A 9,076-nucleotide genomic window follows, 5' to 3' on the forward strand; every position below is an offset into this window, starting at 1 on the left:
GTTGGGGATTTGTGACAGGGTTGTTTTACAAAAATTCAAGCACATGAGCAAATGTTTTTTTGTGAGTGAATAGAAGCAGCCTGAGCAGGAAGAAACAGACTTGACCCATAGATGGTTATTGTCATTTTAGGTAGAACTTTTCACACTGCTATATGTTCAAGTGTAAGTTTGGTTTTCATCAGCAGCACCTGTCCATGAAAGAAGTAGGAATGTGTCGTCCCTCTTTGTTTACAGTCCATGACATTTGTAGAGCAACACTACGTGTGACTGCAGCCGGTTTCAAACAGGATTTTCAAACAAGACTGTGCACATGAGCTGGGCCTGTTAGAGAAAGGAGGGGGGGGGGGGGGGGGGGTATGGTTTGGAGAGCAAACATCATAAAATGTCAACGTGAAATTAGGAAATAGTTACTTCAAAATGAAAGACCATGATCCTGAATAATGATAGGAGGGAAAATCCACACACTCACACACAGCTCCACACAGGTTTATGAGCTGCAAAGAGATGGAACCTGACACGTAGCTTTTATTTCTGTGAAACCTGTAATCAGGTTTATCATTAAATCTGAATGCCGCCCATCTCCTGGCTAATCTAACTCTTAATTGAACCTGCTCTTTTCCAGGCCACAAAACTTGGTTGCATTTAGCAGCCACATTAAGAATATTAGCCTGAGCCCATACAGAAATATGACGTTGGAGAACAGAGGGCTGTCTTTGTGCTGCGATGCCTCCGGGAGAGAGGGGGGGGTTCTCAGTGTGCTCTGGGCTGCTGTCCTAATTATTTTTTCCCAGAGATGAGGTCACATTCCTCATGGCCCAATCATGGAGAGAGGAGGGTTTGTTATTAAAAATCTGCAGACAAACAAACATGCTGGCCTAAAGGAATCCATTCAACATAAGCCCTTGAAGGTTGTTTTTTGTTGCTCTTGTCGTAATGACCATTTAAACAAAATTCAGACACAGAGGACGGTAAACAAATAAAAGAAAACATATTTCAGCGATGACATTTTCAACTTGGAACAATAGAACAGATTTTTCTCTTTTTCCCTTGAGCCCTGCAGGACTGTGGCATGATGACACAGCGGGCAATAATGCCATTAACAGACTATTACTGTTATTTGATACGCGTTAAGCAACCTCTCTGCAGATGGTTTAGTAATGTTCGGGGGTATTAGGCCTGTTGTCATGGTGAACACTGCAGCAAACTGTCAGGGAAAATGATTGTGATGATAAGCCTTTCTTATCCTATTGGCTTTGTTCCGTGCGATGTTAAATGTTGAATACACCAACACACAAAGCAGAAAAACATGCGGTACACCAAACAAGCACATTCATCTGCTTTGTTTTCCCTGTCATAACTGTCACATATGAATACGTGTGTTTCCTTGTGTATCCTCATAAGGAAATTATTTTCTTCTTCTTCGTCTCTATCCAAAAAGGTTAGAAATCCCGGTTCAACTGTCAAACAAACAGTCCTTGAGCTGGTAAGAACCCAGGTATTGGATAAACAATTCCCGGTAGATGATAAAAAACCTTAGAGCTTAAGCACAGTATGTTTGAAGGATGATCTCAGGCCCCAAAAACAATCAACTGACCCTGTGTCAGACTCTTGCTAAACCCTGCTCCCCTCGGTTATGTTGCTACATCTGTCAGGCTTGATAACGGTGGCGTATAATTCTTCACTGGGTCCTTGAATGCAGACAGAGGTGGACAAAAGCAATGAGTCTCGTTTCCAGCTGACAGCCGTGGATTCTGTTGCCTGAAATGACTGTCGCTAGCAGATTTTATAAGCTGCTGCTAGTTAGCTAATTAACAGCACTTTGATGAGTTGGCTGAAAATACTGTCTCCAGCGACCTTTATAAGGTTTCCAGCAGACGCGTTTTTAAAATGAGAACCCCGTAAACGGTCAGTAAATACGCACTTGATGATATACATGATGTAACACATCCAAGGCTGAGGTTAAAGCTACAAGTCCCAAGCAAAGAGTTGTCATCTTTAAAGCAAGACTAAGAGAATGATGCCTCCTTTGCCTTTACTACGTGTTTGCGTAGGTAGAACTACACAAGTGTTTATCTCACTGCACAACTTTAAGCAGCGAGCTAAACACACATGACCAAAGACAAATCTGTGTACAAATTAAATATGTGCATGCATAATGTACTATAAGGGTAACTGTCAGTGACCGAGCAGGAAGACCAGAGAGTCACAGAGTTTCTTTGAACAAAGATTGTTTTTTAATTTGGTTTCCATTAACAAACTGAAATATAAATGTCCCAACCGGTAAAAAGGTAAATTACTAAAAACTAGCCTCAAGTAACAGCTGGAGACCAGTCGACAGCATCACAAAAAAAAACTCAACTGAGAGAGGGGAACATATATGGTGGATGGTCAAGACACTCAAAAACAAAGAGCGGGGGGATACACTTAGACATACTAACATTGAAAACAAACTACAATCACAACATAACATCCCAGTATAAGACCATATAATATCAACTAAGGGAAATTAATTAAATATAAATATCAAACGATAATTAAAGATTTAACAACTACAAATCGAGATAAGGCAACAATGATGAATGGCCAGATGACTCCAGCAACAACCCCCAGGAACTGGTAACTCATAATTAATTATCATATAAAGAAAATATTTAATAAATGAAAGTATGTTGTATGAAATTAAAATGTGTCCAGTTATTTAATAAATGAAGTGGGTGCGTGTGCAAAAAGAAACAACTAAGCAAATTAGGAATTAAGAGGTTACCACCATGTTACCGAATGTCAGTGTGTGTGTTTGCTGGTGCCATAGATATATAGATATATATAAAGGCTAGATGTCTTGTCCGCTTTGCCGGCCAACGGAGTCGAACGTCCGCACATGGCGGCCATCTTGCCACAGGCGGCTCGCCCACCCATAACATTGTGTTGGTAGAGGAACATGTACTTTTTAAATGAAATAAAATAAAATAATTCTTGATGTATATTCGTAAAGGGAAATCTTGTACCTATGTAGAACATTATTTTTAGAAAATAACATAATTATTCATAAGTATGCAGTGTCGTAACTACATCTCTGACGTTTATAACAAACCAAACCGTTTAAAAATCGGTTGAAAATTTAGCAAGTTATGGTTATTTAAAAAGTACGTACAACTACAACACCATGTTATGGGTGAGCGAGCTGACTGTGGCAAGATGGCCGCCATATGCGGACGTTCGACGCGGTTGGCCGAGACATCTAGCCTTTATATATATATATCTATGGCTGGTGCGGCCATCACAGTAACAAAATGAAACCAGGAAGTAAAATAAGTTCCAACAAGCCTCTGAAAATAGTCAATACGTTTTGACTATTGGCATCTGAAATGTAAACAGAATATAAACAAATTACCTTACAGATTATGTTTCTCGATGAGCAAACCATTCCCCGGGTGGGATTAAAACAAGATGGCCTATTCGAAACAAATGGATATGAGCCAAACTGAAAAGTCAAAGTAAGCGTAAAAACTGTTATTTGTTGATGTAAAAATGAGGTGATACATCATGACTGACAGCTGAAAGGTGCAATCTGCAAGAAGCTGAAATTGCAAAGAATCAGGCCCAGCAAGTTCAAGAATAATGCCTGACAAATTTAAATTTAAAATAGGAAGAATTCTCAACAGAGTTTGGTGTATTTGTGACAGCTGTAGCTCTTCTGGTTCAGGAAGCCGGGGATCATGGGTAGTATGCACCGTTCAGTTGCGTTTCACTCCAGTGAATAGGACTACACAGTCAGAGCTCCACTCAATAGATTGACAGGCGTTTGTTTTTCTCTACATGAAAAACAATGAATTGCTAAGACACAAAGCACAACAGAATTAATCGCCACACTGCAGAGGGCGCTGTTGACAGTTAGCACAGTTAACCATAGTAAAAGTGAACTGTTATATCTTCCGAAGTTGTGCAAGTGGACGTAGGTAACTAAATACCAAACCCTGATACCAAGACCTGGATGACTGAGAACCTTCACTGACTAAACTGTTGCAGAAAAGGAGAAGCAGTGTTTTTGTAGTGCATAAATTTGTTTGTTAGAGTATGATTAGAGAAAATATGATAAAAAATTGTATATTTTTCTAGCATAACCATATTAAAACATAGTTGAAAATATAACACTTCAGTCAGATTTATTTACCTTGACAAGAGAAATTAATTTGAGGATGAGGACTGACTGATTTATGTAAAGTAACTCTATCTCAGGTTGAGGCTCGGCTGGAGTGTTAACTTACCCAAACCAAATATAGAGCAGAACAGAGTCGCTTTAAACTATTACATAGGGATGTCTGTTTTTTTTTGTCCAAAAAAGAACTTTCGCTAATAAACTGTGACCCAACAAACAACTGGGGGGCAGCAACACCTACAGGTAAAACAGGATCCTCCCATAGGGATCACAGAGTCACATCCCAAGCCAGTCTGGCCGTTCACTGGCCACGATCACATGTTTGCCTTCGACTTTTCTTCTTATCAAACTTGATATTTTACAGAGCCCACTCGTCCACGCTCACAATAGGAAGAGCTGATTCTGCTGAAGGTCACCCTGACACCTCAGCTGAATGAATGACATTTAGAGCACCATTTCCTATTTTTCACCAGTTTCTTTGAAAGGACTTACTCTCCATGAACTCACCATGCTCACGTGCTCACGATCATGCACACAGCCGTACAGGGCTGCCCCTGAACATATGTATTTCATTGCAGAGAGTTAAACAAACTGTCATAATCTCCCACTGTGGAGCACATCAGATGTAGACACACTAAACTGGACTGACTCCTCAAACATGTATCTATAGTTTAAAGATGGATACTGGTTACACAAACAGTCTACACATGTGCTCACAATTGAAGCACACGGTTGTAATTTAAACCTATGAATATAATAGCTAGAGCTATAATAGCTACAATAGCTAGAGCTTGCATTAATGAACCGAAAAGCTGAAGCCTCTGTCTGTCGCCTCATCACTTTGTCACATGCGAAAATGGAGTATCAGCAGGAGGTGGCGTCAGGGGGTTTCACTTCTCTGCCTGCAGGTGATTGTTGTTTGTATGATCCTGTTTAAATCGATCTGGAGTAAGCTACACTCTTTTTGCAGCAGAAAGTTTGAACACATCACATTGTGCACTCGTGGTGACATTGACATCATTATGTTTCGTTGCGTGTGGTGAAATTGGAGTTGATAATGCACGGTGGTGCCAGGGAGTGGTGAGGAGGAGCAGAGCAAAATGAAAATAGTACATCGTTCAATCATCTTATGTTGTGTTAAATATACAATATGTAACTTTGGCCACTTGGGGTCTCTCAATGAATCAAAAACAAAAAGATCTAGTTTGACAACGTAATGAAGCAGCGTGAGTAATGAAGACATCAACTCATGGGAGTTGATGTCTTCACCACCATTGCCGATCAGAATCTACCTGAAGTGCCCAAAGATGAGGTAATGTATGAAAGAATGAATAATTGTGAACATGTGACCAATACAACAGCTGACTGGCTAACTGGCCGTTTGTTTTATCTTTATCATACGATGTTCGCCCCAGAAGTTCCTGCAGAGACGGACAAAACAGATGCTGGAGCCAATGAAACGTCCCATTACCTTGACATTACGGAATTCTGTGTTTGAACATCGTAAACATTTTACATCATGTAATTACACAACAAAATATATAAAATAAAAGTCCAGTCATTTTTTTATTAAAATTAATTACATTACCTTTAGAGTTGTAAATATTTTAGATATACATTTTTGAAGATACTCAAGAAATGACAACACAGTAAGAAAAAATACCAACATGGACACTGGTGGATTATGTCAATTGTGGAAAGGGCTGAAGGATTTTGTTATAAGTCTTCGGTCATCGCTCTGTCACACTTATATAATATGTAGGATTTCAAAAGATAAATATTGACTTCCGCAGTATAACATCTGGTGTACACCATCAGCATTCTTCAAGAATTAATTTACTGATATGAGATGAACATTTATAGTCTGCACTTTTGCTCCTGTTATTAAAAGATGGTATTTCTTCTAACCCTGTTGCAAAAGGACATGTCTCTTTGTGCTCCCATCCAGGATAATCAAGTCATCCTCGTCCACATGCCTCCCCGTATCTCTCCTCCAGCGCCCTGACCTTTATCTTCAGCTAAATCTTATTTGCCTTCAGGACTTTATAGGGCTTTCCACTCATTCATAATCTATTTGCAGTGTCCTACAGACTTTTCATTGCTATGACATTTGACAAAAAACTTAATGGTAAGATATTTCAGCCCCTGTATTCATTTGCGGTCGACTTGAAGTGAATCTTTTTGGAGGCAGTGGGGAGACAGATTGTGAGCAGCTTTGCTCCAGGGACATTTCACCATAGTTCAAGGAGATTACCTTTTTGGATGTGTGCTCCATTAGGCAGCTCCACACATCATACAAATACTCTCCAGCAGCTTTTTTGCATTTGCTATTGTTTAACTGTAACTATGGACAATATAACAAAATGATGAAGCACCTTCAGTGTTGGACTTTTTCTCTTTAAGTGAGAAAAACAAAACACGAAATACAGAATCCAAATCATTTAGGATGAAATCCGGAAGTTGATTGTATATTCACTAGCATTGCCACACTAAAAGTATGTATTGTTTAAATCTTTTGATGCTTGGCTGAGATGTTTGGCTGTTGCCTGACTTAGGGATGGCTGGAGGATATGGGCATTCAACAGGTCATCTTTCGATCAGGTAAGCTGATCTGAAATCCGGGATCCATCTTCATTTTTTGACTTTTAGGTGTGTAGCTTGTTTGGTCTGTCTTCGAGAGATCTTAGGCTAACGGGGCAGGATGGGTTGACCAGGTATAAGTAGGGTTGACTGGTGATTAGAGGAGTGGTTGAGGCGTGGTCCTGATCCCGAAGCTAAAATTAATTAGTAACTTCATTTAAATTGAACTTGCTGCCCAGCTGATGTTTTGCATAGGAGTTTTGCCACTGGCCCTTGGAGAGACTATTGTTTTAACATAATGCAGCCGTCTCCTTTTTGATTTGAGCATGTGGCCTCCACAGAGTCCTGGTCTCAGCATCATGGAGTCAGTCAGGGATCACATGAGACATAAGACATTGAAAGCAGAATGCAGACTTTTAACTTTATTCTGAAAAATACATATATTGTTTTCGTGAGAATATTCCATTCATAATCTTGTTTGCATGTTATAGAGCAGAGTCTGATTATGACTCATAACAACATTAAGTCCCACAAACACAAGGCATGTGTCGTCAAACTGTGGGTAACTGCTTTATGTTGATTTCTTATTGAAAACTCTAATAGGACATCAACAGCAGTAAAATGCGATCAAGACGTATACAAGTCAACATAATGTGCCCCAAGTCAGAATACATCACACGTCTTCAATCATTGCTTATTCGGAATATTCTTATTTTGGTTAGTTAATCACAAAATGATGTATACATGAAAATGCCGTATTCAGACTGTTGTTAATATCTGATTGTTGGTGTCCAGATGTCTACTGAGACGGACTGAATCTACAGAATAACTGTTTCCAAGATGCTTGGAACAGCCTACCTGCCTGTACTTGTTTGGTGCACTTTGAATGCAGTTAATTGATCAGTTAAATCTATGACACTGTGAGTATTTTAAATGTTTGCAAGGAGCTGTGTGTTCACATTCTGATCAGTCAACAGATCTCTTATCACTGTAACATGATCATTTCATCCCAAAGCAGTGTGGGAGAACTGATCTAGATACAGAACTGTTTCATAAAGAGCAGTCCATGTTTGTCGGAAAGTCTCTCATTGTCTTCTCACACCTTGTGCATGCTCAGACATGTAGTAATATACAGGTGCAAAGTGACCAGCAGCATGTAAACCAGCACGCGACACATTCCATTTGTAGAACACAGCGAGAGCAGAGTCTGAGCATTTACTTGCTGCTGAAGGTCAAAACGTTAACCTGTGATATAAGTGTAGTGATTATTACCATTGAATTTGATTTACCTGTGGCACTGACTTCACTAATGATTCTACAGGATCACAAGGTCGAGGCAAGTTCTTGTGAATATCTGCAGATTTTTTTTGCTCTACACAGAATAAAGAAACTCATACCCTTCAAAAAAAAAAAAAAAACAGAAACAAGCAGAGATGTGTTGTTGTACCGCAATGTGAATAATAGGACGGTCTGTGTAGCCTGCAGTAGTGGTGGAGAGAAGTGGAGGGGGGGGGGGGGGGGTATGGTGGTTGGAATCAGTGACATTCTTCAAGGCCAGTGTAAGATTAAAGAGCGGAGCTGTCGAGCCTCTGATCATATATTCACAAAAGATACCCTGTGAAGAACACATCTTTAAAGGGAGGCTGGCAGAAAATAAGACCACTACTTGTGAATATTTGTGGCAGCCCCATTATACATGTCATATAAATGGTCCATTACTGAGTAAGGAGATTACACCCCCGGAGAGATTTTTTACTTGCCCTTCTCCTTTTCTGTTTGCCCTCTTTTTCTCTTTTTTGGTGGCACAGTCCCGAGAGCGGCTGCAGCCTCCAGTGGCACAAGTTTGTCCTCTGTGATGTTTTATGTTTGGAAAAGTCATGGAACCATCTTTTTTTTTTGATCATACCGAATCTGTCCAATATTATTGCACTGTGGTGTTGGGTTGGAAGAAAAAAAAGATTCAGCCTTGGGCTTAACTTGCAACAAGCAGCGTTTATGCACAAATGAAAAATGTCAATAGTTCTCCCTTCCATAATATTACCTATTTCACTGGAACACAATACTGGCCTGTGCCTCATGAACATAAATCCAGCATGCACACGCACACGCGCACACACACACGGTACAGTAAACTGAATTATGATTAATATAACTTTCATCCTGGGTTTGCTTCACTTGCTGTGGCCTTGGGTCCTTTAATAGTCATGGCACAGTGGAAAAATGTAATAGCTTGCTGTTCTGCATGTCCTTCAAATAAAATGTTTCCAAAACGGCTTCTCATTGGTATATATGTGTGTGTGTGTGTGTGTGTGTGTGTGTGTGTGTGTGTGTGTGTGTGTG

Source organism: Pleuronectes platessa, chromosome 1 (genome assembly GCF_947347685.1).
Source record: "Pleuronectes platessa chromosome 1, fPlePla1.1, whole genome shotgun sequence".
NCBI classification, from domain to species: domain Eukaryota; kingdom Metazoa; phylum Chordata; class Actinopteri; order Pleuronectiformes; family Pleuronectidae; genus Pleuronectes; species Pleuronectes platessa.